This window comes from Macaca mulatta, chromosome 16 (assembly GCF_049350105.2).
Source record: "Macaca mulatta isolate MMU2019108-1 chromosome 16, T2T-MMU8v2.0, whole genome shotgun sequence".
Classification (NCBI taxonomy): Eukaryota; Metazoa; Chordata; class Mammalia; order Primates; family Cercopithecidae; genus Macaca; species Macaca mulatta.
In genome coordinates, this window is record NC_133421.1 from 50607041 (window position 1) to 50634964 (window position 27924).

At 45.7% G+C, this 27924-nt stretch overlaps 1 protein-coding gene and 2 long non-coding RNA genes across 7 annotated transcripts in view; 1 reads left to right on the plus strand and 2 right to left on the minus strand.

The window, feature by feature from the left end:
* LOC144335501 (uncharacterized) overlaps positions 1-27381 on the plus strand; it is a 28040-nt gene extending 659 nt beyond the window's left edge. The window contains exon 2 of the long non-coding RNA XR_013406411.1: positions 27197-27381. This is a non-coding gene — a long non-coding RNA (uncharacterized LOC144335501). The remainder of the gene's footprint in view (positions 1-27196) is intronic.
* The window catches only part of YPEL2 (yippee like 2), a 66528-nt gene that overhangs the window by 13585 nt on the left and 25019 nt on the right, over positions 1-27924 (minus strand). The gene's annotated exons all lie outside the window — the stretch shown is intronic.
* On the minus strand, positions 8979-22166 carry LOC144335505 (uncharacterized). The gene is made up of 3 exons (XR_013406415.1): positions 20441-22166; positions 9696-10663; positions 8979-9051 (listed from the first exon to the last, which is right to left on the minus strand). It is a non-coding gene; the product is annotated as an uncharacterized LOC144335505 (long non-coding RNA).

Here is a 27924-nt window from a genome sequence, read left to right on the forward strand (position 1 = left end):
CCCAAACATCTCCTCATATCCCTCTGAATCCTCCCCTCTGAATCCTCTTACCACTTATAGATCCATAGGTGATTACAGTTTTCTGTCACTATAATTTATATTTTCTGGAATCTTTTTTTGAGACAAGGTCTCACTCTGTCACCCAGGATGGAGTGTAGAGGCACGATCATGGCTCACTGCAGCCTTGATCTCCTGGGCTCAAGTGATCCTTCTGCCTCAACCTCCCGAGTAGCTGGGACTACAGGGGTGCACCACCGTGCCTAGCTAATTTTGGAATTTTTGTAGAGATGGAATCTTGCCATGTTGCCCAAGCTGGTCTCCTGAGCTCAAGTGATCCACCCAATCTGCCTGCCTTGGCCTCCCAAAGTGCTGGGATTACAGATGTGAGTCACCACGTCCAGTCCAGAATTTTTTTAAACAAACAAAATGTATTTTCATTTACAGTGTATATGTGTTTGACTTTTTTCACTCAGCACAATTCTTTTAGGATTCATCCATGTTGAACATATCAACAATTTATTCCCTTTTTGCTGCTGAGTAGTATTCTATTCTATGGATATCACAGTTCTTTTTGGTTTGGTTTTAATAAGAGATTTGAACTGGCTGATCTTCAAATCCCCTTCTAGCTTCAAAATTATATTCTCTTATTATTCCATGGTCCTAAGTTACAGGTAATTTGGAATGTCATCCTCTAAGAAACATTTGCTAAGACCTTCAAGTTCAGAGCTTAGAAGAAGGTGGCTATTGAGAAACAAATCCCAGAAGAAAGCAGACAGGAAAGTAACAGGAAGCAACAGAGCTTCACCATTAATGACAGAGAAAGGCTTTGAATAATGCATTCACTTCTTTCTCACCCCTGGATCACTGACTCTCTGCCAGACACAATTAGAAATACAGGGAGACAGGCAACACTGTGAGACTTACCAGGGCAGCGGTATCCCAGCCAGGTGTGCAAGACAATCCCCCAGACAACCCTTTTCTCCAGGGCAGTGAGGAAACACTAGCTCATTTTATATATTTTATCTTTAAAAAATAAGTTTTGCTAAACGGTTACAATACATGGATTGCCACTAGGCCTTCCCTGGACTGGCATGTGTCCTGTATGTATAGGTATCTGGAAGGAAGGGGCTCCACTGTGGGGGTCAGAGGTGACAAAGGTGTTCTTCTTCTGCCTCTGCTTTCAGCATACTGTGAATACTATTGTTTCTGTGAATAAGGCTAATCTTATTTTTTTGAAAAACAAGATCATTAAATAACAGGATCTTTGCAATGTTTTGCATATGAGATGGAGTACTACAAAGGGGTTCACTTATGGTAAAGTACCTGAACCCTGTGCTATAGAGAGAACTGGCTTTTGTCAATATTTTTACATTATTTTTGTGGCTAAAAAATGATATGCTTGTACAAAAATTAATTTGAAATGGAGGATATTCAGAAGAAAATCTCTGTGACCTTGTGTTAGAAGAGAGTTCTTAGATACACCAGAAACACAATCTATAAAAGAGAAAAAAACTGATACACTGAACTTCATCAGAATCAGTCCACATCAAAATGGTTAAATATTTTTTCTTTAACTGACAAAACCAAGTGTTGGCATGAGTATGTAGCAACTGGAACTCTCAAACATTGCAGAACAGTACAGAAACTTTGGAAATGAGGCTGGCAATTTCACTTACCCAAGTGAAACGAAAGCCTATGTTCACACAAAAACCTGTATGAGAGTGTTTTTAACAGCTTAATTCATAATCGCCCCAAACTGGAAACAACCTAAATGTCTCAAATGGTAACTGGGTAAGTAGACTGGTATATCCATATAACACTATTCTGTAATAAAGAGGAACAAACTATTGATATACAGAACAACATGGATGAATCTGAAACACATTACGCTAAGAAGATTGGTAAAAAGAATGTTTAACTGTAAGAGTTAGTAAGAGAGATGGAATTGATCTGTTATCTTGGTAACAGAAGAACGGTACTCTTAGGCCCTATAACAAAAGAAAGTCTTTTTTTTTTTTTTTTTTTGAGAGGGAGTCTCGCGCTGTCGCCCAGGCTGGAGTGCTGTGGCCGGATCTCAGCTCACTGCAAGCTCCGCCTCCCGGGTTTTGCGCCATTCTCCTGCCTCAGCCTCCCGAGTAGCTGGGACTACAGGCGCCCGCCACCTCACCCGGCTATTTTTTTGTATTTTTTAGTAGAGACGGGGTTTCACTGTGTTAGCCAGGATGGTCTCGATCTCCTGACCTCGTGATCCGCCCGTCTCGGCCTCCCAAAGTGCTGGGATTACAGGCTTGAGCCACCGCGCCCGGCCAAAAGAAAGTCTTATAATCACTATTAGACTATATATTTATAAGACTATAAAACTAAATAGACTGTAAGACGCCCAGGTCCTAAGACTTATCTATGTTAAAACTCATATGACTCATATTCAAAGAGTGAATTTTACTGTATGTAAATTAAAAATTTTTTTAATTAATAAATTTGTAAAATAATAAGTCATTTCTAAAATCTATGCCTGCACACTCTATTCCTGTATCTGTACAATTAGGAATTGTAAGCAATTCCCTAATCTATTTAAAACTATTCCAAACAAAGAGTTTCAGAGGGGTTTGAACCCTTGTTCATTTTCATATTTTTTAATTCTTTTTTTAAAATTATGTTTGTGAAGGATAATTCTGAAATATAGTAAAAATACTTTTCAGTGCTAGGTGTGATGGCTCATGCCTATAATCCCAGCACTATGGGAGGCCGAGGCAGGAGGACCACTTGAGGTCAGGAGTTTGAGACCAGTTGGTCAACACAGTGAGACCTCATCTTTACAGAAAAAACCCAAAACCAAAACCAAAAAACCACTTTTCTTGAGAGTTTTCAAGAACAACCCTCTCATTAGAATAGGTCTTTTGAATTACTGTATCAGAAAGTGATCAACCAAGATTTTTTTAAAGGAGTATATCCAATCACATATACCTTCAGTAAAATTTAAAACAATTTTATAATTATTTTCTTTCATCCATTTAAATTATATAAATGTTCATTAAAAATTGTATGCTTACAATGTACGTATTACATGGCAGCACACATATGTATGTAATTTATAAATAAGTATATACATATTAGGAGTTTATGCTCAAATACTTTACTGATAGGGGTATGTCATTTTAAAAGTGTGAAGGCCAATGTTCTGGGGGTTCCTGTCTGCTTCCAGGCTGGTCCTAAGAGTCACTTTCTCTGGCCTGACACAGATTAGAATTCCTAGAGAGAGTTGGGGTGGGGGAGGGCACGTGGCAGAGCAGAGAAATGCCAGCCAGGCCCCGAGGCACCTCCAATGGCTTCCTCCAGGCCTGGTTTGAGAGAGTCTGCTGGGAGAGGTCCACATGTACAAAGGGTACTGAACCCCCTCTCAGGGCTGTCCTGGTGGCCATAGCCACTCAGGTTCCCGTGAGGAGCAGTATCGATGAACCTCTGATTCCTCAGCCTGGCACTCGGGATCAGCTGTGTTTTTTGAGGCAGAGCTCTGGAAGACTTTTCCATCATGGGTTCCATTCTGGGGCCCCTGCCAAGTCAACAATTATGATGAGAAAAACAGCCATGGAGAACAACAAGCTTCTTGCAGATAGACACAGACAAGAATAGCCCCAGCTGGGTTACTGGATCCTGTGGGGCCCAGCCCTGCCTGGCACGGCCTGGCACTCCCTGGAGTGAGGGTGGTACCGAAGGTGGGGAGACAGAAAGGAAGTTAAGGAAGCAATTAGAATAAAGCAAACAGAATTTCAGACCAGGAGATGCCAAACAGACTGTCAGACATATTTGTTTGCTGTCATTACTGCCAGGCAACAAGGCAGCTCTTTTCCATGTTGTGTATCAACCAAGGCTGGTGTGCAGGCCTCCAGGAAAGGGTTTTTGTTTTGTTTTTTAAGCCGCACAAAACTTTTCTTCTGTCCTTTAAAGTAAAGTAATAGTTCCAGGCCCAGCCCTTCCAGCCAGCTCAAAGGAATGGAAAGGGCTTTGAGTTTCCTGTTTAGTAGCCAAAACCACGGATTTTGGGCCCCTTTGCAAGTCTGGAAGGCAGAAACTCCTTTTAAAAGTAGGAGAACCACAGAAAAATGAATATTCTGGATTGAAGCGGGAGGCAGCAACAGAGCAAACGTGTGAGTTTCTTCCCCCGGTGACAGATACAGGTCCTCACCTTGGAGTCCTATTCACTTGAACAGGCTTCTCCCTACATGAAGGGTCCAGCAGAGGGGCAGAGCCTCTCATACTTCGGCCCCCTTCTCTCTCTAGGAAGATCAACCAACCATTAGCCACCGAGCATATCCCTCAGGAGGTGCACAGAGATCGGGGAAGCAGACGCCCACCTGCCTCACCAGCTGACACCTGGGAACTAGGTGACCCCTTGCATATCTGCACAGGGTAAGAGGATCTAGTCTTGGCATCAGAAGATTCAGGTTCAAGTCCTGGCTTTACAACTTCAACTTATTAGTCACCTGACCCTGAAAGAGTTAATTAACCTCTGAGCTGCCACATCTTTTTCATCTGTAAGTAGAAACCATGTCCATTTCCTAGGGTTGCTGAGAACAGTAAGTAAATGAAGCACAGAGTAAAAAGACCCTACCTCTCCTCTTTGGTCTTTTCAGGAGCCTGGAGGAGAGAGATGAAAACGTTGACTCTAACCTACTTGGTTCTTCAAACCTCTTTCTTTGGTGACTTTGGTCTCCCTCTTTCTCTATTATGCCAAAAGGCAAGGCTTCCCCCACTTTGCAATTTGATGACTCCATCAAAATGGAGGGATGGAACTGAAGCTCCCCATGAGACTTTTCCAGTTACAATCTTCTGTGAATCCACCTCTCTTAAAGCACCTGGCACTTGCTTCCTCAACTTACCACTCATACACAGTGTTACCTGCACAAGCTTCAGAGTCATATTGCCAGGGTACAAGTCCTGGTTGTGCTATATACTAGCTATGTTACTACCTTGAACAAGCTCATTAACCTCTCTGAGCCACAATTTTCTAGTCTGTAAAACAGGCACAATAAAATAGCTCTCACTCACACCAGATTTGTATAAGAGATAAGTTAGGGCTGGCCGTGGTGGCTCATGCTTGTAATCCTAGCACTTTGGGAGGCCGAGGAGGGCAGATCACTTGAGGTCAGGAGTTCAAGACCAGCCTAGCCAATACGGCGAAACCCCGACTTTACTAAAAATACAAAAATTAGCTGGGTGTGGTGATGCATGCCTGTAATCCCAGCTACGTGGGAGGCTGAGACAAGAGAATCACTTGAACCTAGGAGGCAAAGGTCGTCGAGATGGCGCCACTGCACTCCAGCCTGGGAGACACAGAAAGACTCCATCTCAAAAAAAAAAAAAAAAAAGAAGTTAGATATTGTTTATCAAGTGCTTCATAAACTTCAAGACTCTATATACTTCGTTACTGTTAGAATGTTTCTATTATATAGCTTTAAACAAAATTCATTAGGCTGGGCGTGGTGGCTGAAGCCTGTAATCCCAGCACTTTTCCCAGCACTTTGGGAGGCTGAGGCAGGCGGATCACTTGAGGTCAGGAGTTCGAGACCAGCCTGGCCAACATGGCAAAACCCGGTCTCCACCAAAAATGGAAAAATTAGCCAGGCATGGTGGCGCATGCCTGTAATCCCAGCTACTCGGGAGGCTGGGGCAGGAAAATCACGTGAACCTGGGAGGTGGAGGTTATAGTAAGCCAAGGTCACACTACTGCACTCCACATTGGGTGACAGAGTGAGACGCTGTCAAAACAAAACAAAACAAAACAAAAACCCCAAACTTATTGATGTGCTGAGTTCAAAGAAAACCAACAAAAAAACTTATTGGTACAAACATAAACTTGAGCTTTTAAAAATTGAGATGTAATTCACATTACCATCACCCTTTTAAAGTAGACAATTCAGTGGTTCTTATATTCACAAGGTCACGCAACTATCACCACTATCTATTTCCAGAACATTGTCACACTCCAAAAAGAAATCACACACCATTAGCCATCAGCCTCCATCTCCCTTGCCTCCAGCCTCTGGCAACCATAAATCTACTTGCTGTCTCTATGGATTTGCTCAAGGCACTATACATTTCAACCCCTTATAGTACTTTTAGGTGTCTCAGTGAGAAGGCATCAGAAGTGTTCAGGTGCGGATACAAAGGAGGATTAGTAAAACCTTTGCCCTTGGAGTGTTGGCTAAACCCCAACAACTCAACAGATCTCACATTCTGTAGGGAAGGGTCAGATCAGTCCTTTTTCCATTCTTTTCTCCAACCATGGTTAGGCTTGGTGAGATTTCCTATATTGGGTCAAAGTAAGCCATAGGCTCCATTCCAAAGAGTTGGAACCCAAGCAAAACAGTCCTAGATCCTGTTTGGATTTCAGCCTTGAGGATGCATATAGAGAAAGTGAGAGGGGTGATGATAAAGAACAAAGTTTAAAACTTCCAGAATTAGAACCCGAGTGCAACTGAAAGAAGCTGTGAACATTTAGGTAAGAGGAAAGACTGAAGGGGATTTATTCCATCTTCTCTGCAATAAGAACAAGAGGAAATAGACGGAAATGAGAGACTTGAGTTAATTATAAAGGAAGAACTTCCTGACTCTATTTGTCTTCCACATGGGGACATAGGTCACCAGTAAAGACTAGAATAGAACAAAGCCACTGTATATGCTTATGATTTTAAAAAGACTGTCACATACCTGTCTAGGAACCTTTGAGATGGGGGTAAAAAGCCGAGGGGCGAAAGGATGGCTTTCTTAAGGCCCCTCCTCCTGTGGCTTTGAGCTATGGTAGTCTCCATTCACTCACACATTCCCTCAACAGATGGAGGGAGGGGCAGGGAAGCCACTGGCTCTAAAGGAGGAAATATCTGCTGTGTGGAGTCATAAAATTCCAAGAGCATGGGAACATTCACATGCTTGGAACTGCAAAAACAAAAGGTGGTGAGGGGGCCTGGGTGCTGGTGTTTTATTGATGAAAGGGAGAGATTCAGCCAGGCACGGTGGCTCACACCTGTAATCCTAGCACTGTGGGAGGCTGAGGTGGGTGGATCACCTGAGGTCAGGGAGTTCAAGATGAGCCTGGCCAACATGGTGAAACTTCGTCTCTACCAAAAAATACCAAAAAATTAGCTGGGCATGGTGGTGTGCACCTATAATCCCAGCTACTCGGGAGACTGAGGCATGAGAATTGCTTGAGGTGGAGGTTGCAGTGAACTGAGATCACGCCATTGCACACCAGCCTGGATAACAGAGTGAGACCTTGTCTCAAAAAAATAAAAATAAAAATAAAAATAAAGGAGGAGACTCTGGGATTTAAGCCATTTAATGATCAGACTTTTCAAATTCCCTTCCTGTTGACCTACATGAACGGGCCCTTTTAGAGTCCTTTTAGGAGTCTCAGTGACAAGGTATCAGAAGTATTTAGGGGAACTAAGCCACTTTCAGGGATGGGCCTAGGGAATGGGGCAGAGAGAGATCCTATAAGATCTGTTGCCTCATGGTGTCGTGTTGCCTGATATTCAAGGGAAAGGATGCAGGCTTTGGAGCCTGAGAGGGACTGGACCCAGCCCTCACTAGCTGTGTAACCTTGGGCCAGTCACTTAATCCTTCTGAGCCTCAGGGTTCTCTACAGAAGGGAGAAACATATTGCCGATTCAATAACGCCCTATTCCAGAGGGACACGGTGAAGATGAAACGATTGTGCATTAAATGATTGTGTGTATAGTAAGTACCAAATGTGGCTCATAAAAAGCATTTAATAAATGTGTTTCCCTTCACACCAGCACAGGCTTTAAAATGGGAGCTGCGTAACTAGTCTGGAGGGGCCAGGCTGTTCAGTCAGAGCTCCCCAGACTCTTCCAAATCCCCCTATAGCTTAGACCCCATAAGTTCCTCTCCCACACCTCTTCCAACTGTCCTAAGGGCTTCAAATGGGGCTTGGGCAGTGTGGTTGTTCTCTGCTGAACCAGGAGCAGGATAAACCTCTCTAGTCTGTGGCATGGGGTTAGAACAGCAGATGCCAAGGTAAACATGCAGCCAGTGGGAAAGCGGATGCTGCCAGCTCTCAGCGTCCTGCAGAGAAGGAGTGAGGCATGGGAAGCAATGCCTCACCCAGAAAGATGGAGAGTAGGGGATGACCATGATCAGATATCCCCATCCTCTACAGAAGAGAGGCCAACATGTCATCCTCACCAGGTCTGTTTAGGGAGTCTAGCTTCTGAGTTAGACACTAAGGGTGGTGCCAGGACACGATGGCAGTCAGTCATTAAGAGCTGGGCCCAAGGCCGGGCGCGGTGGCTCAAGCTTGTAATCCCAGCACTTTGGGAGGCCGAGACGGGCGGATCATGAGGTCAGCAGATCGAGACCATCCTGGCTAACACAGTGAAACCCCGTCTCTACTAAAAAATACAAAAAAACTAGCCGGGCGAGGTGGCGGGCGCCTGTAGTCCCAGCTACTCGGGAGGCTGAGGCAGGAGAATGGCGTGAACCCGGGAGGCGGAGCTTGCAGTGAGCTGAGATCCGACCACTGCACTCCAGTCCGGCAACAGCACGAGACTCCGTCTCAAAAAAAAAAAAAAAAAAAAAGAGCTGGGCCCTCTTCAGTTCAAATATAAGCCAGAATCGTCAGGAGGGCTGAAATATGGGAGCTCAAATGTCTCTCAAAGCATTGGGCCCTTGAAAACAATTGTTAGAGTTAAAAATGATATGTAAATTAATATGCCTAGGAAGAACAAATACCAATTTCCTTACTTATGTTTCAGTTTGCATTCCTGATCCCAAAGCCAAATGGGCATAAATGAAAATGTTCTTATATTCAAAGGCTGCCTGTAAGGTCAGTGAGCAAAGCCTACCGACCCCCAAAGTAAGACTTCCTTTGTAACCAATCTAGGCAAAGAAGGCCTGAGAAAGCCGCCCTCCACAACGGAAGCCGCATGCTGCAGAGGGGATTGCTTTGAAAATATTCTCTCTTTTTCTTTTCTTTTTTTTTTTTTGAGATGATGTCTTGATCTTGTTGCCCAGGCCGACATGCACTGGCGTGATCTGGGCTCACTGCAACCTCTGTCTCCCAGGTTCAAGCGATTCTCCTGCCTCGGCCTCCCGAGCAGCTGGGATTACAGGCATGCACCACCATGCCCAGCTACTTTCTAATAAGCAATCACTACAGTGAAATTAGACTTTGTAGATGAGACTGAGGTAGCTCATAAAAGTGAGTTAGAAATTATGAAATAATAGTTATGGCTCACACTCATATGATAACTACCATGTATCAGGCAGGATTCAAACAGTAACTCCAAGCAAAGTAACTTAATCCTCTCAACAAAAAACAATGAAAATCAGGTAGGTACAATCATTCTTCCCACCTTACAGATGAGAAAAGTAAGGCAAAGACAGGCTAGGAAATATGCCTAAGGTCCAACAATCTGGCCGGACGCTGTGGCTCACACCTATAATCCCAGCACTTTGGGAAGCTGAGGTGGGCAGATCACCTGAGGTCAGGAGATTCTGACCAGTCTGCCAACATGGTGAAACCCCGTCTCTACCAAACATACAAACATTAGCCGGATGTGGTGGTGGGTGCCTGTAATCCAGCTACTAGAGAGGTTGAGGCAGGAGAATCGCTTGAACCTGGGAGACAGAGGTTGCAGTGAGCCCAGATCACGCCACTGCATGCCAGCCTGGGCGACAGAGAGAGACTCCATCTCAAAAAACAACAACAGCAACAACAAAACAAACCCACAATTAACAAATGATGACAGAGGTCCAGGCAGTGTGGCTCTAAAGTCCAGGGAAGAATGAAATGAAGATGGGGTCATGAAGGTGCCATCCAAATGACTTCCTAAAATGAAGGGAGCCTAAACAGAATGAGACTAGAACTGACAGGTATACAGTATGCCAGAAAATGCAAAACACTTTCACATGTGAACTGATAAAACCGCCAAGACAGACGAGGACACTGAAGCCCAGCGCTGTTTAAGAAACTTCTCCAGTTTCACACAGCTTGTAAGTCAAGGTCAGAACTTTAAACCCACAGCTTTTGACTCTAAGTCCCAAAATTTTTCTAGAGGGTATTCACTGGGAAAGTCTGTCTCTCTGATGAAGAAGGATGGATCAACCTGTCAGAAGTTATGAAAATCTCTTAGGCTATTCAAATTTCTCTGCTCTGATTCCATACTGACTTAGCAATGTCCTAAATTTAATTCTCTCGCTCAAGTGGGTTTATCTTCAACAAAGACAACATACAGTCCAAGCTTTCAGGATGATCTGCTCCACTGTAAATTAATGCATTAGAATTGCATTTTCCCAATTAACTTCCTGTGAGTTGTGTGACTGTGAATCACTTCACCAGAGTTTGGTCACTCAAGTGAACAGATAATATTAAATTTGTACACCTACAATGCTTAAGGCTGACTGAGGACCACCGAGGGGAATACCCTCTGAGTCCCAGCCTAAAAACAGCTTTTTCATCTCAAGACTGAATGAGGCCGGGCGCGGTGGCTCAAGCCTGTAATCCCAGCACTTTGGGAGGCCGAGATGGGCGGATCACGAGGTCAGGAGATCGAGACCATCCTAGCTAACACGGTGAAACCCCGTCTCTACTAAGAAATACAAAAAACTAGCCGGGCGAGGTGGCGGGTGCCTGTAGTCCCAGCTACTCGGGAGGCTGAGGCCGGAGAATGGCGTGAACCCGGGAGGCGGAGCTTGCAGTGAGCTGAGATCCGGCCACTGCACTCCAGCCTGGGCTACAGAGCGAGACTCCGTCTCAAAAAACTGAATGAATGATTCTAATTTAAAATCTCTTGGAAACAAATAATTAAAAGCTAAGAAACTCTAAATCCCTTCTTTCTTTGGCACCAGGACCACACGGCAAAGAACTAGCAAAGAATACCAAAGAATGCTTCAGGAGTGGTAAAGAGAAATATTTAAGTAATTACAGGCCACTGGAATCTCATGCAGCGGGCTATAGTTTGGGTACAGTGGAGGATCTCAAAGGAAAACATACATACGCGACTTTATCCAGTTTTAAATACACTCACAGATACTGGGATTTGAAAGACCCCTCCCTACTCATAAAGGTCAACCATGCACCTGAAGCATGGCTCTCCCCTACATTTCTACCAAACCTCTCCTTGAATACTTGAATCAGGGGCCGAGAACTCACTACCTCCTGAGGAAGCCCATTCTACTGCCAATGACTCTGACAATGCCAAAATTCCTCATGTGAGCTGAGCTCTTTCTCCTTAGAGCTTTCTGATTCCTCCATCTTTAGATCCGTTATACTTCAGGTTATAGATTTAAAGCTCTTATCTCTCCCACATGAGGTTTTCCTTCTATGTAACTTCTCCCAGTTTAGTAGCTTGGTAGAATGAAAGAATTATGCAGTTGGATAAACTGACTAGATTCAGTTCCCAGTTCTAGCACTTCCTCTGCCATGTCCTCTTGGTTTGTTCAGCTTTCAGGTCAAAAGTTCCTCATCTGTGAAATGGGATAACAATATCCACCTTCTTCCTACCAGTCCCTTCAAATTTTCCCTATGTGGCCTGGTCTATGTTCACTATTGTTTTCTATACCTCTTTTCCATTTCATACTAAAAGGTGTTCCCTAGACACTTCCTACACTTTTCTTCTAATGCTAATCAAAGCACCAGGCCTTACTGAAACAATTAATTGGGCTCCAGGTTGCATGCATAAACCAAAGTACATAGATTTACGTGATTGTCCCTGCTGTGGCAGTTGTCCAACATCAGGCTTTCCTCTCGTGAGCGCATTAGCATATATCCACCTTCAACCATTTTATTCCAACCCTCTGGGACTGGATTTAGGAGTAGAGTTGTGTGAAACAGATCAAGGAAGAGACAATGTTACTTGAAAGGGTCATGGTGGTAAGAATTATGGTGGGGATTGAAGAACTCATAGCCGAAGAGCCTTATGAAAGAGACATGGGCATATAATTGTTAGAAGGATTTGAGCATAGGGTGCTTGCCAAAATGCAAGAGCACACACTGATGCCTCTCGGTATTCCCTCCAGAAATGGAACATAACTGGGTCAGAATATCCAGACTACCCACTCCACCCCTGCCAGGCAAGGCTAGATCATCTGCCTTCAACTAGGATGGTGTCCTCAGCTAGATCCCCGATACTCTGAACTGGGATTGCATCATCTGTGAAATGAAGGGATTGAGCAAGGTCTCTTACAAGGGTGAACATTCTGTGAGTCCATATTCTCAAGAGAATAGATGCCTCGCATATTAAATGAACATTTCTGACTCAGACTTCTCTTGTGTTTTCAAACTTCCTGTTTATCTGCGTAAAAAGCAAGTCTTTTCTGCTCATCAGATGACTGACCTTATCTGATCATTCCTTAAGACTCCCATCTTTAGACACAGAAACATAAACCCCTTCCACTTATTTGGGTGCTCAATCTTTCTTGGCCAACGCAAGTGCCCGACTTGCTGCAAAATATCAAGCATTGGAAAACAATCTCCAGAGCAAAAAAGCTTTGTGTCACACTGAAGCAATCTCTGACGGTAACAAATTAGAGGGAAACCCAAGTGTCCAATAAGAAGGGAATGGCTCAGAATGTTGTGCTAGGGCCGAATGAAGAAATACTGTGTCTCCGTGATGATAAATCAACAAATATCTAATGAACAGCCATGTCCAGAGCCTTGCTGGGCACCGCAGAGAGCACACAGCTAGTCCATCTAGCCACCTAGAAAACGGGACTAAAATACATTAAGTCTAAAGCAGTATAATTTGTGGCAATAAATTATGGTTGTTAAAGGAGTTCAGAGAAGATGGATGGGACAGGAGGAGATGAGAGCGCTGCAGGAGGGCTGATCACAGCAGAGGGCTTTCATGAAGAGGAAGTAAGGTCAAAGAGGCTGTGAGGCCTTGAAAGCCAACAGAAGCCCCCGCGACCTCCTCCATCTATAGTGATTAAGCAGCTGGAAGTGCATCTGTTTCGCGGCTAAGGACTCCTCAGTACAGTCCAGCTACATCCCCATCTCTTTCCTATAGAGAATAACAACTCGAGGAGAAATCAATGGTGGCCCTGAGATGTTTACAACATATAATAATAAAAATAGGCTGGGCACCACTGCTCACGCCTGTAATCCCAGCACTTTGGGAAGCTGAGGCAGGTGGATCACAAGGTCAGTTCGAGACCAGCCTGGCCAACATGGCGAAATCCCATCTCTACCAAAAATACAAATTAGCTGGGTGTGGTGGCACGTGCCTGTAATCCCAGCTACTGAGGAGGCTGAGGCAGGAGAATCACTTCAGCCTGGGAGGCGGAGGTTGCAGTAAGCCGAGACCATGTCATTGCACTCCAGACTGGGCAACAGAGCCCGTCTCAAAAAATTAAAAAGTAATAATAACACCACACTGTATGTTCCATGGTTTTGATACTGCCTCAGGGCATTGTCATAAGCACTATTTCCTCTCACTTCTCACAACCACCTTGGGTATGAGGAAAGGCAACAGTGGATGGGGATAGAGTCAGTCCTAAAACACACATCTTACAAAGCCCCTGCCTCTCTTAGGCATCTGCTTTGTGTGGTGAGCATTGTCCATTGTGCCCACATCTAAACACAGGGCATTCTTATCACTCTTCAATGCACAAATATTTCCTTACTGAAGGGAGTGGAGAGGGTGTGGGATCCTTAGCAGCACTGGGCAGTAAATCTGAAAGCAGAACTTGTTAGTTTCTAAACAAGGACCAGCCAGTTAGACCACAGAGTGGGTGTTTCCATGCAAATTCCAGCACTTTCATGTTGCTCCATGAACTGAGCCCAACCAGGAGAGCAAGCCATGGTTTTTGTATTTTTCTTTTTTGCAACCAGCTAAGGAGCCTTTGATTAGGCCTAGAGAGGGACTCAATTAGCATCATGGAAACAGAGGAGATTTCAGAAAGGAAAGGTCAGTCGCAAGTCTAGCATTTGCTATCAGCCATCTGCCAAGCAGGAAGTGCTACTCAGATCTATTTTTAATCATCTTCCCTAGGCTAGGGCTTCTGGGAAAATTCAGAGGCCAGGGTTATTCCAAGACAAACATTTAATTGCTACCTTTCTGTACACATTTTAAAACAGCCTCTGGGCACTCAAGACCAACTTATACACAGAGGCCCAGTTTCTGGGTCCTGTCACTCTGGTACCTACATCCAAGGTTATCTTTGGAAGCCGTGACGGGGGACCTCTCCTTGGGGACTGTCTGGGATATCAAGTAACTCCACATAATGTAATAATTCCTATAGCCAGCAGGTTTCAGATACTTGCTTTGGTTGCAAGTGACAGGAAGAGAGGAGGAGGTGGGAATTCAGGTCCAGGAGCTCATGTTCATTCCCCAAAGAAGTGAGACCAGTGAAGTGAACTGTGCAAACTTCCTCGTCACTCCCATTTTCATTTTAAGCACATTTATCACTTTAGAAAGGTAAATTAAAACCAGTTCATCCAGGCAGTAATCTCGTTTGTTACTAAAGATACTGACTGGCTAAAGAAAGGGGAGAAGTTTCATCTTAATTCCCAAGGCCCCAGCCTGTGCTGTGGCCGGTGCATCCAGGCATGAGAACATTCTGTCCACTGGCTCCTTCTCCCTCCTGTCTCGCAGCAGTGCTATGTCTCAGTTCAACGCAGCCCAAGGAATGAAACATCTCTGAGAGGTCTGGAGAGGGAGTCTGGCACAGCCAGGGCAGACTATGCAGAGACAGAGCCTGGCTCAGGCAGCCCCTGCATTCTCCAGCTCACCCAAACACAGTTTCCTCGCCTCTCCACATTTACAAACTCAGCCTCCAATTTCCATCCCAAGGTAAAGCCTGAGCATATACACGACTGTGCCCCAGCCAAGCCATGTTCCACCTGCCACTAAAGAAGTGGAGGATTGGGGACAGGCAGCTGGTCACCACCCAGTGCCTGCCCCATCCAACAGCAAGCTGCAGAGCCCACTGTGCCTGCAGACAAAGGGGCCTGCTCAGCATCCTACCCACCTCTGGACCTTCCCCCTTCCCTACTGTCAGAAGCTTATCTGTCTGCGAGCAGCCGGTGGGAAAGCTAAGCCGAAAGGGCACCTTGGCCATGGGATCTTTGCCTAAGGATGTGAAACAGGAGACTGGGTATTTGGGGCAACTTAACACCAGCCAGAGCCCAGCCAGCAGGCCAGGGAGGAAGGGACTGACTAGACAGGCATGTGCTTCACAGGAGCTCTAACTCCCCCGGCCAGGGGCTGGAATCCTCCTCCCAGTGTGCAGAACTCTACTCTAGTAAGCTGGGACACACATGCCCCTGGGGAAAATAAAACAAAAACAAAAAAACAAAAAAGGGCCACTGCACAGGGTCACTCCCCCGACCCAGTTGGACTACACATTAATTGGGGCTTCTGAGCCCTGCTGACTCTTGAGTTCCTCTTCTTGTCTGGTTTCAGCAGAGAAGGGAGTTAATCAGCAAACAGCTTAAAGGAAGGATAACTCTCTGCCCCTGCTGAGGGCCACCTGTGCCCCTCCTCTGTGTGCCATGGCTTGATGGGCCAGTAAACCCTATTGAAACAAACAGCAAAGAAACAAGCAGAAGCAATCTGAGGTGCCATGTTTGGTCCAAGTGTAAGACACCAGGAACAGGGGGTTACCTGGAGATTTCAAAGCCAAGCAGACAGCCTGAGAAGGACCAACGGAAGCACTTGTAGTGGGGTGCTGACCCTGTACTGTACCACCCTGAGAGTGAGTGTCTCCTTAGACCTTGTATCCTAGGTGGCTTGCTTCCCTCGGCCATCAGGGCCCTGATTCCACATCACTCTCAGACCCTCAGAAAAGGAATCTCTGGGGTGGGGTCTGGTGAGCTGCCTTTGTATCTCAGGTGATTCTGATGTACTGTCAGATTTGGGAATCACTGTCTAAGAATCTCCATTTTCCAATGCCTGTTTCAATTATTCTCCAAATACATAAAGACTGCAGAAGCCACTTATTTCCACCTTCGCTTGGCCCTGTTCCAAATCTCATGGCTACATCAAAGCCACTGGAACTCTGCAACTGAATTCTCTCTTTAAATTCAGAGAAAAACTCATCAACATGAGGTTGCAATTGCCAGGTTTCAATGATTTGGGGAGCCTTACTCAGGAAGCCAGGAGTGTCAGGCGAGACAGAGTGCCCAGGCCCTGCAAACCCCCAGACCTCCATGAACAAAGGCCCTCTTCTTAGAGTTATGACTGCTTGCTGTTTGCCAGTGATCTACCTGCTTGTTGTGTAGCTGAAGGCACCACCAAGGAGGGACCGGGCCTGACTATTTTTAAACGGCTATGGCATGTTATCAATGCCCACCACTCCACAACATCAACATTGTATAATCACACAAAGCTCAAGGATATATGGTTTACAGAAGCTAAAGAAGTTGATTTTCCAAAATAGGCTATGTTTTATTCTCATCTCATCTCAATAAAATCCTATTTGCTTAAAACCTTTTACCAGCTCCTCACAGCATCCAGAACTGTGTCTAAACTCCTTCGTTTGGCCTTCTAGGCCTTGCGTGATCCACCTTGACCTGCTTCCCTAAAGCACAGACTCCCCTGACTCCCCATCTGTCTTCCCTGTGGTCCCTGGACTTGGTCTTGTGTCGTGTTTCTCTGTCTCTGCTCAGAATGGACTCCTCTTTCTTGTCTTTGTTTTCTTGTCCACTTAGTAAATGCTTATAAACACTAATCTTAGTAAACATTCATCCTGCTCTTTACCCTCATAACATCTGGAACAACCACTTACAGTGAAATAATGACTGTGTTTCACTACATTTTATCACTGTTTACCTATTTGCCTTCCCCATTAGATCATAAGCTACTTAAGGGCAAGAATTTCAGGCAGGTGCACTGGTTCACGCCTGCAATCCCAGCACTTTGGCAGGCCAAGGCGGGTGGATTACTTGAGCCCAAGAATTTTAGACCACCCTGGGCAATATGGAGAAACCTCGTCTCCACAAAAAACAGAAAAATTAGCCGGGTGTGGTGGTGCACATCTGCAGTCCCAGCTACTCAGGAGGCTAAGGTGGAAGGATCACCTGAGCCTGGGAAGTTGAGGGTGCAGTGAGCTGTGACAGTGCCTTTGTACTCCAGCCTGGGCAACACAGTGAGACTCTGTCTCAAAAAAAAAAAAAAAGAAAGAAAGAAAAGAGAATTTCGTTGCATTCATTTCTGTATCCCCAGTGCTTCATACAGTAGGATTTAATATATGCAGGGTGATCAGGAAGGTTAAGTGACTTGCTCAATGCCACACTGAAAATTTAGTGCAAAGCCAAGTCTGGAGCAGAGATGGCTTGACCCTCATTCAAGGCTTTTCAAATGGTGCCACAGACTCTCCGTCAGCAGGGCCCCACACTGTTTTCCCATTACAGTGATGACACTGTAGGAAACTATGTGCCCTATCTGGCTTGATCGCCTTGTAACCTACGGTGGGAACCTGTGGGTGCTAGACGGCTAGGGCTGAAGTCTGGCCTATGGAATGGAATTCTCACCAGGGTGTCAATTAAGACCTTGTCAATTAGCACAGAGACTCAACACCTACACTCTCCATACAAGCCACCATGCTGGTTTGAGATTCCTCTTGAAATCACAGAAATCTATTTCTCCAACACCCATTTCACAACAGTCATTCTAATCATCTTACCCAGGGCTAAGTAAACCAGTCCAAGGGCCAAATTGGGCCTTTCACCTGTTTCGCAAATGAAGTTTTTCTGGAAAACATCCATGCTCATTTGTTTATATACTCTCTGTGGCTGCAGATTTGAGTGGAGACCCTGCGTACAGCAAAGCGTAAAATACTATCTGGCCTTTATAGAAAAAGTTTTGCAGACCTTTGGATGGAGCCCAAAGAACAGGGAATCAAGACTGCAAACAGCTCTTCCCTTCTACCAAGGGACTGGCTGCCCCTACTCTGAAGTTAGTGAACCAACTGGCTTTTGAATGAAGTCATTTCTTTTTTTAGCCCTGGTTACAGGCCTGGGATCCAGGAGGAGATTTTTGCCTGTCAGAGGCACACAGGGACCTGCAACACCTAGCACATGGCCTGGCACATAATGGCACTCAATTAATGTTTACTGAATAAACAAAGGCATGGGAAATCAGCCAGTCTGAGCCTTGAACAAAAGTCCATACTCCTGTCAGTTTCAAGGTGACCAGTCACACAGGTACCTGGCAGCAGCCGGGTGACCTAGATTTGTCAGACTTTATCTTATCGGCTTTCCTTTCTCCAAGCACTTGTCCCCACAATGCTCAGGGAAGGTTGGCCTCTTGTTTTTACAGAGAAAGAGATGGACAGGGAGGAACTCTCCTCCCACACCGACACACTTTGCGTTTTTTTTTTTCCTCTCCCGCTGCGGGGAGAATCAAGAAATATGGGGGCTTCGAGCTTCAAAGAGCTCCATGAAGTCTTGTTTCACCGGCTTCCTCTCTCCTCAGGTTTCCTAGCTGAATGTGTCTGGGATGAACCTTAAAGGCCCTCTCATAGTTCTACCTGTCGTCTGGAACATTTGGCATCTAAAGGGGAAAGGCCATCTGTGGATAAAGCTGGCAGCTTTCAGAAGGTCAGGAATGTAAACAGTGGGGAGAGGCCTGGTCCTGAGAACACAGACATTCCTCCAAAGATGCATCAGAGAACAGGCGGCTGCCCCACTAGGCTGGGCTAGCTCAGGCCGACTCTGCAAGGGAGGACAGGGACGTCAGGGAAACAAAAGGCTGAAAGCACTTCAGCCTCTCATGAAAATTAGGCAAGCTGAATGGAAAGCACTATGGAAATGCTGGTTTCTCAGCCGCCCTGGATAACCCTAAGGGCCAGGTTCAGGAAGGAGATATTCATTTCTCCTGCCACCAGCCGCTTTTTCAGGTGCTAGGCCTTCCGGGAACCAAAGGGTACTGGGTACAGGCTCAGTGAAGGCAAAGCTTGCATCTGTTTGTCACTGTATTCCCAGGGTCTAACATGTAAGAGGAGCTCACGCAACGTGGAATAAATGACAGGCCCAGTGCAGAAGGGTTCACTCAGGGATTTTTTGTTTTGGTGAGGAAACACTTATCTGCTTCCTCATTTATCGGCTGGGACGCTAAGGTGACAGTTAGCTTCCCAACAGATACATGAGGAAACAGAAAATTGCTCTTGGTGGAGCCAACCCTGACAGGAAGGAAAAGGAGCTCCTGGGCCCCCAAAGATAGAGAATTTTCCTTTTGATGATCACAATTTACCCCTTCAAAGACCCAAGGGTATCAAGGACTAAAGGCGAGGGGAGACCCAGCGCCACCTGCTCCGCCTCTTGACATCACTGTGGTCTGGAGGGGAGGGAGTTTACAGATTGATCAGATGTTGTTGTTTTAGCAGCAGCTGGCGGAGCCATCTCCTCCTCTCTTCCTCTCCCCCTCCTCCTCCGACTCACTGTCCAGCCAGGGAGACAGGGAAACAGCTAAAGCTCCTCTTGGCTGGGCAGCCCTTACCCCAGAGATAATACTCTGGGTCACCAGGTCAAACCCTCCTTTCAGCAGCTTTGCTGAGTGCTTTGGAAACAAAGGTTATCAGAGATTCTCTTTTGGTTTTGTTTTTTTAAGATAAAGAAAGCTGTTTCCTTCAAAACATTCCCCCACCCCCTGGCCGAAGCATCACAGAAGGAATCAAACTGACAAGCAATTCTCAGCTCCAGCTTCACTGTCCAGGCCAGGGACTTCTCTTCTAGTTGCCTGGGCTGCTGTGTCACAGCAGACTGAGGTCCTCAGGTGGGTCAGAGGCACAGTAACCACCTGACAGACTGGAAGAGAAGCAGGCAGGGACAGGCTTTTCCATTGGCATTCTAGAGAGGCCTCGCTGCTGCCTGCAGGTAAGGCCCCAGAGAGCCGTGGTGGAAGGTGCTGCTATTTCATTACCTCCTGAGACCTGCTGGTCCCCCTGGGATAAGGAACAAGCGACTCCATAATGAGAGGCCTCAAAAGACCACGGATGACAGCTGTAGGGCTCAAAGGCAACTGCTGAGACTCTCCAAAAAGAAGAGCAACTAGCAAGTGTGCCAGGCCTGTTGGGGTGCCAGGCCCTAGTTCTGTCACTTTCCATTTGGTTTTCCTTAGTGACTATTCATAGAATAACACTAGCTTCCAACATTTATTGAGCATTTGTCATATGCCAGGTCCTGTGGTGAGGACTTCACATTGATTATCGCATTTAATTTCCACAAAAATCCCAGCAGGTATCTAATATTACTATTATTCCCATTTGCCGGTGAGGCCATTAAGACGCAAAGGGGGCTGGGCGCAGTGGCTCATGCCTGTAATCCCAGCACTTTGGGAGGCCAAGGCCAGTGGATCAACTAAGGTCAGGAGTTCGAGACCAGCCTGGCCAACATGGCGAAACCCCATCTTCTACAAAAAAAAAAAAAAAACCAAAAAAAGAAAAAAGCTGGTGTGGTGGCAGGCACCTGTAATCCAGTTACTTGGGAGGCTGAATAGGAGAATAGGAGAATTGCTTCAACTCAGGAGGTGGAGGTTGCAGTGAACTGAGATCGCACCATTGCACTCCAGCCTGGGTGACAGAGCGAGACTCTGTCTCCAAAAAAAAAAAAGAAAGAAAAAAAAAGACATACATAGAGGGATTACTTAATGTACACAGTTACCAAATGAATAAGCCAAGGTTGGAACCCAGGCGGTCTGGCTCAGAGGTTATACCACGAGCTGCTATGTTATATGGCCTCATATCACCTTATGCTACTACATCAGACTCAGAAGATGCAGGGGGAAGTAGAAGGAACTTTAAAGACAGTCTAACCTATTGCACTCATTTGGATAAATGAAGAAAAGGGAGAGCCAGAGAGGTGAACAGTCTTGCCCAAGATCATAGTGCTTGACACTGTCAATCTTCCGGATGCCAGCCCTCTCCTAGGGCTTCCTCCAGCACTTACAAGCACCAGCTATGTGCACGGTGGTGTGGTGGGGGGGAGGTGGCAAAGTGCAAAATCAAGAGGCCCTTAGCTTCTCTCTGGGCTTTGGTTTCCTAAGCTGTAAAATGAGGAGTTGAACTAGAAACTCCAGGTTCAAAGGTACCTTCAGCCATAAAGTTCTGAGCATCTATGACTCCAGGACATTGAGAATCTTGTTAGGAAGCAAGACAATTATATATAAAAAGTGCATGCAACCATAACAACACAGACCATACCACAAGACAGTCATTAAAATGAACAACCAGACAGTGAGTTCCACTGACATTCAGAGCATCCTATAGACCAGGAAGACTCACTAGAAGAAAAAAAGATGTGAGCTGTTCTTCAAGAATGGGTAGAAACTGAAAAGAGAGAGAGGAGAGGAGGAGGATTCACCAAGGCAAAGGAAATGACAGGAGGGAAGAAAGGGTGGGATTTGCCACAAGGATTACTGAGTGAGACCATAAAACAGGCAAAGCCAAAAGAACCTAGGCCACATTGCCAAGTGGGAGCAAAAAGTACATGAGCAGATCTGAATCTGAACCCATCTGGCTTCTTGGTAACCTGGTAACCTATGGACTTAATTAATCCCCACCCTGAAAGGATGTTGTAAAGTGACAGAGTAAGTAAAATACCTAAAGGAGTTCCTGGCACACAGTAGGTGCTCAATCAAGAAGAAAGTGTTCTGGGTGCAGTAGCTCACGCCTGTAATCCCAGCACTTTGGGAGGCTGAGGCAGGTGGATCACTCGAGGTCAGGTCAGGAGTTTGAGACCAGCCTGGCCAACATGGTGAAACCACATCTCTACTAAAAATACAAAAATTAGCCGGGTGTGGTGGTAGGTGCCTGTAATCCCAGCTACTTGGGGGGCTGAGGCAGGAGAATTGCTCAAACCCAGAAGGCAGAGGCTGCAGTGGGAGAGATTGTGCCACTGCACAGCCTGGGCAACAGAGTGGGACTCCATCTCAAAAAAAAAAAAGTGTAAGTCTTTAGGGACCCGTGTGGTGGCTCACCTATAATCCCAACACTTCGGGATGCTGAGGTGGGAGGTCTGCTGAAGGTGAGGAGTTTGAGATCAGCCTAGGCAACATAGCGTGCGCGCGCTCTCTCTCTCTCTCTATATATATAAAAAACTAAGGAAGTATTCAATCAATAATAGCTAATAGCAGCAATGTAATTTTTCATCTTTTTTTTTTTTTCTTTTTGAGATGGAGTCTTGCTCTGTCGCCCAGGCTGGAGTGCAGTGGCCGGATCTCAGCTCACTGCAAGCTCCGCCTCCCGGGTTTATGCCATTCTCCTGCCTCAGCCTCCTGTGTAGCTGGGACTACAGGCGCCCGCCACCGCGCCCGGCTAGTTTTTTTTTTTTGTATTTTTTAGTAGAGACGGGGTTTCACCGTGTTAGCCAGGATGGTCTTGATCTCCTGACCTCATGATCCGCCCGTCTCGGCCTCCCAAAGTGCTGGGATTACAGGCTTGAGCCACCGTGCCCGGCCTAATTTTTCATCTTGTGTTTGTTACGACACCAAACAACCTTATCTGTAAAGTTCTTCTACCCTCCATGGTGAGCCTTGCTTTCCCTTGTTTCCTAAACGTCACAGGCTCTTTAAGTGCAGGACTCATCTTCTTATCCCTACCATCTAGGTATAAATGTTGTTTAAAACACAAGAATTATGGAACCGAACAAGTAGTGTATGACAGTGGATTGTAGTCAGGCCCCCAAATACAAAGAGCCAAAGTAGCAATGGTGCAGATTTACCATTCCAGAGGCCAGAGGAAGTGCCACCGCTCAAACAGAAACAGAGGGATCCTGCACCCACTCCTTGCTTCCCAGGGTGAACACCCTGATGAAAAAGAGTTTCTTTGGATTTTTGACTGGGAATACAAGCTTGATTACCAGTGTCCCTGCTGAGAGCCTAGACACTAATAATATACAAACCAGTCTTATGATTGGAACCTTATAGGCATCTGCAAACCACAGAGTTAATTTTCAGGGTACGCCTCATCGCTCAAGTCAACATTTCCTTTTGGTATTTAAAGTAACCACACAGAAAGAATCACATTTGAGCAGATTTTGTGCTCCAGCTGCCTGCAGTCTGCAGCAAAAGAAAAACAAAACATAAAGATGATTCGCCAGATTTGGTCCCAAGCAGCTCCCTTGATACTAAATTGGTGAGCAACTCTATGTGTGCCCAGATCATTAATTTTCACAGGGAGCAGGCATGACTATGGGACAGGTCTGCCTCCCATTTAAAGCATGTGACTTCCTGAACTCAATTCCCCTTGTCCATGCCTACAAATGATAAAGACAATTTTTTTAAAAACCATAGAATGCTTCTATTTCTTTGCCAAGCAGTGGTCAATGAGTATTTGCTGAATGACCACCATGTGCCTGGAACACATTCAGACCACTGCAATGGACAGACACCACTTGCCCCCTTCTAGTCTCTTCCTCACTAGTTCATCTGCCACACCATGGCAACACTGACCATTTGCTGACCACGTCATTACCTGCTTAAAAGTCTTCAGTAACAACCAACTGTCAATGGGATAACATCCTAGCTTCTATTCTTCTAATAATCTGGCTTCGACCTACACTTTCAATGTTTTCACAGTTTTTCAACCTCTACCCTAAAGAATGGCTGCTCCCTGTGTGCTCCCTGCCTCTGGCTCTTGGTTCCTGCCGCTCCTTTTATCAGCTCCTCCCCAACATTTGAGGCTTCTGCTTCCAAGCACAGTTCAATGCCACTTCTTCCACCAAGTCTTCCCAGAACTGCGTTTTCTAGACAGATGGATCTTAAAGTTTGGTTGTGTGCGTGTTTTTTTTCCTTTTCTAACCAACAGTATCTTTGGTGGAGAGCCTGATGAAAGCCATGAAACCCTCCCTAGAAAAATATACATGCCCACAGAATGACACACACAATTTCATGGAGTCCTTGAAGCCAGTCCATGGACCCAGACTGAAAGTCACTGATAAAGATCTCTATCTGAGTACTAAGTCATTCACTCAAATATTCACCGGGAACCTACCAGTCTTAGGAGCCGTGCTGCCTCTAGAGACATAAAAATGATACCACAATTTAATAAATAAATAAAGTAATAAAAAGATATTACTCGTCTCCTCAAGTAATCCACAGGCTAATGGGAAACGTGTCATCATACTGTGATAACTGTTTTAACAGAAGCATAAAAGATGAGGTAGAAACTTCAAGAAGGCATAACATGAATCTATTATCTCCCAAACTAGGATAAAAGTTCCCTGAGAAAATTTGAGGGTAGTATTATAATATCTAGAATAGTGCTATGTGCATGCACACACACACACACACACACACAGAGTACATAATTAGTATTTGTGCAAAGACAATGGAATCAATAAGATAAAAAGAGCAGGTATAGGCACAGTACCCACATACACCAGAAACTCTTGAGATACAGTTAAAATGGTCCCACTGTGGACCAACTGTGCTATACAAATTATCCCAAGCTGGGTGCGGTGGCTCACATCTGTAATCCCAGCACTTTGGCAGGCAGAGGCAGGTAGATCGCTTGAGGTTAGGAGTTTGAGACCAGCCTGGCCAACACAGTGAAACCTCATCTCTACTAAAAATACAAAAATCATCTGGGCATGGTGATGCACACCTGTAATCCCAGTTAGTCAGGTGGCTGAAGCATGAGAATTGCTTGAACCCAGGAGGTGGAGATCGCAGTGAGCCAAGATTGCACCACTGCACTCCAGCCTGGGTGACAGAGTGAGACTCTGTATCAAAAAAAGAAAAAAAACAGCCAGGTGCGGTGGCTCAAACCTGTAATCCCAGCACTTTGGGAGGCCGAGATGGGTGGATCACGAGGTCAGAAGATCGAGACCATCCTGGCTAACATGGTGAAACCCCGTCTCTACTAAAAAAATACAAAAAACTAGCCGGGCGAGGTGGCGGGCGCCTGTAGTCCCAGCTACTGGGGAGGCTGAGGCAGGAGAATGGCGTAAACCCAGGAGGTGGAGCTTGCAGTGAGCTGAGATCCGGCCACTGTACTCCAGCCTGGGCGACAGAGCGAGACTCCGTCTCAAAAAAAAAAAAAAAAAGAAAAAAAAAGAAAAAAAAAAATCCCAGCCTAATTCATGGCTCTTTTCATCCTGAACACGTTCAATCTCTGCCCCTATGGAGGAAAGGTACCATAAGATACTATACTTTATGAGCCCCAAATAGTTTATTTTCACCAAGAAACACTGTAAAGTAACCACATCCCTTTGTTTGGAGGCTTTCTGTACAGATTTGATTCACCTGCCACCCCTTCCTGTAGAACAGATACTTCTACAGGAGTATAAAAGAGCCAATGCTTCATTAGTAGGAGACAGGGCTTTCAAAGGTCACATACTTGAAGAAAAGAATTAAGTGATTTGGGTTTGGGAAATGTGATTCTCTTTTATAAAAGCCAAATGGGTAGAGCATGTGTTGAAACTGGACTTACTGGGTTGTGCTGGAACTCTTCCATTATTTGTCACTTCTGCCTTGGCTGTAGCTTAGAAGTGATGTTTAAGAAACACTGACATGGCCAGGCATGGTGGCTCACGTCTGTACTCCTAGCACTTTGGGAGGCCAAGGCAGGCAGGTAACTTGAGGTCAGGGGTTCAAGACCAGCCTGGCCAACGTGGCAAAACCCTGTCTCTATTAAAAATACAAAAATTAGCCGGGTGTGGTGGTGCATGCCTGCAATCCCAGCTACTCTGAAGGCTGAGGCAGGAGAATCTCTTGAACTCAGGAGGCGGAGGTTGCAGTGAGCCGAGATTGCACCACTGCACTCCAGCCTGGGCAACAGAGTGGACTCCATCTCAAAAAAATAAATAAAAAAGAAACACTGACATTCAACAGCAAAGTGGCAGAGGCACCCACCAGAGCTCGGGCCACAGAGCGCAGGTGTTCCCACCCTTCTGCTTCTTAGTACCACTGCTCCAGTAAAGAGCTAGGTCCCACTACTCTAGAAACAAAAGGTTTACTTTTTGAGATAGACATTTACGCCAGCAATCTGTTTATTCCTTCCTCCTAAAAAATATGAATTTTATTCGAGTATGGTTTTTGTGAAAATCATTATGTCATATATCCACTGAATATCAAAATTAGAGCTCAATTAACAAAATTAGAGCTAAAATTATCTATTTTGCAGTTAGATAAGTTCATAGAATAATTATCTTCAACAGTTACATCTCATATTGTATATATCATTTCTTTTCATCTTTATTTTTATTTTTATTTTTTTTTTTTTGAGACGGAGTCTTGCTCTGTCACCCAGGCTGGAGTGCAGTGGCCGGATCTCAGCTCACTGCAAGCTCCGCCTCCCGGGTTTACGCCGTTCTCCTGCCTCAGCCTCCCGAGTAGCTGGGACTACAGGCGCCCGCCACCTCGCCCGGCTAGTTTTTTTGTATTTTTTAGTAGAGACGGGGTTTCACCGTGTTAGCCGGGATCGTCTCTCGATCTCCTGGCCTCGTGATCCACCCGTCTCGGCCTCCCAAAGTGCTGGGATTACAGGCTTGAGCCACCGCGCCCGGCCTCATCTTTATTTTTAATTCTTGCTAACTGGCATTCTGGTCTGATTATATTGTGCATACCCTTAACGAATTATGTTGTCTGATGTGACACAGCAGCCACTAACAACACTACTAGTGATATAACTCAATGCTCACTATACTGTTTTCCAGGGCATCAGGAGAAAAAAAAGAAATGAGGGGATTTTTAGAAATTATGTTCCTATATTTATTATTTACATGAGGTTTTCAGGACATAGATAATTCCATCACGATTTTAGAGAGTAGTTTTATTGTACATTAAAAACACAAACTGGCTGGGTGCAGTGGGTCACGCCTGTAATACCAACACTTTGGGAGGCCGAGGTGGGCGGATCACTGGAGGTCAGGAGTTTGAGACCAGCCTGGCCAACATGGCAAAATCCCATCTCTACTAAAAATACAAAAACTAGCCAGGAGTGGTGATGTGCACCTGTAATGCCAGATACCTGGGAGGCTGGGAGGGAAGCAGAGGTTGCAGTGAGCCGAGATCGTACCACTGCATTCCAGCCTGGGCCACAGAGCAAGACCCCATCCACCCCCCTCAACAAAAAAAAAAAAAAAAAAAGAAAGAAAGAAAAAAAAAAGACTGGGTGCGGTGGCTCACGCCTGTAATCCCAGCACTTTGAGAGGCTGAGGTAGGAGGATTACCTGAGGTCAGGAGTTCGAGATCAGCCTGGCCAACATGGAGAAACCTCGTCTCTACTAAAAATACAGAATTAGCTGAGCGTGGAGGTGCATGTCTGTAATCCCAGCTACTCAGGAGCCTGAGGCAGGAGAATTGCTTGAACCTGGGAGGCAGAGGCTGAGGTGAGCCAAGATTGTGCCACTGTACTCCAGCCTGGACAACAAGAATGAAACTCCGTCTCAAAAAAAAAAAAAAAAAGGAAAAGAAAAACAAACAAACCAAACTGGTGAGCCATGGGAATTGAGAAACAAATCCCTGCCCTGACAGGTAGAGAGGACAGGATGGGACAGATCCCGGTACTTCCACAGCAGCACTCCCTCTGTGGCACTGCCTCCACACCACTGCACGGGGGTACTACACTACACTGGTGTAGAACACCAGGGCTCAGAGCCAGAGGTGGGAAACCAAGGGCAGAGTCTACCTCTTGGCAGCCACTAGATCAATACAAGGCTTCAGAACATCTCACTCCCTGACTCTTCTCAAAGCAATGCTGCATCTAATCTCTAGACAGGAAGGGAAAACCAAAATGTCACCACTGTAAGCCCAATGGAACCCCACAGGGAACAAAACCCACCTGCCTTCTAAATGTTCCTAACCTCAGAAAGACTGCCCAGAGCTTGCAAACAAGTCAGGCCAGGGCTCCTCACACAGAACGCTGGGGAGGGGTACGAGGTGGACGGCCCCGGTTCTGAGGCTGTGTGACCTCAGTTTGATCACTGAGTCACCCATGGCCTGTTTCCTCATGAAGAGAGGCTTG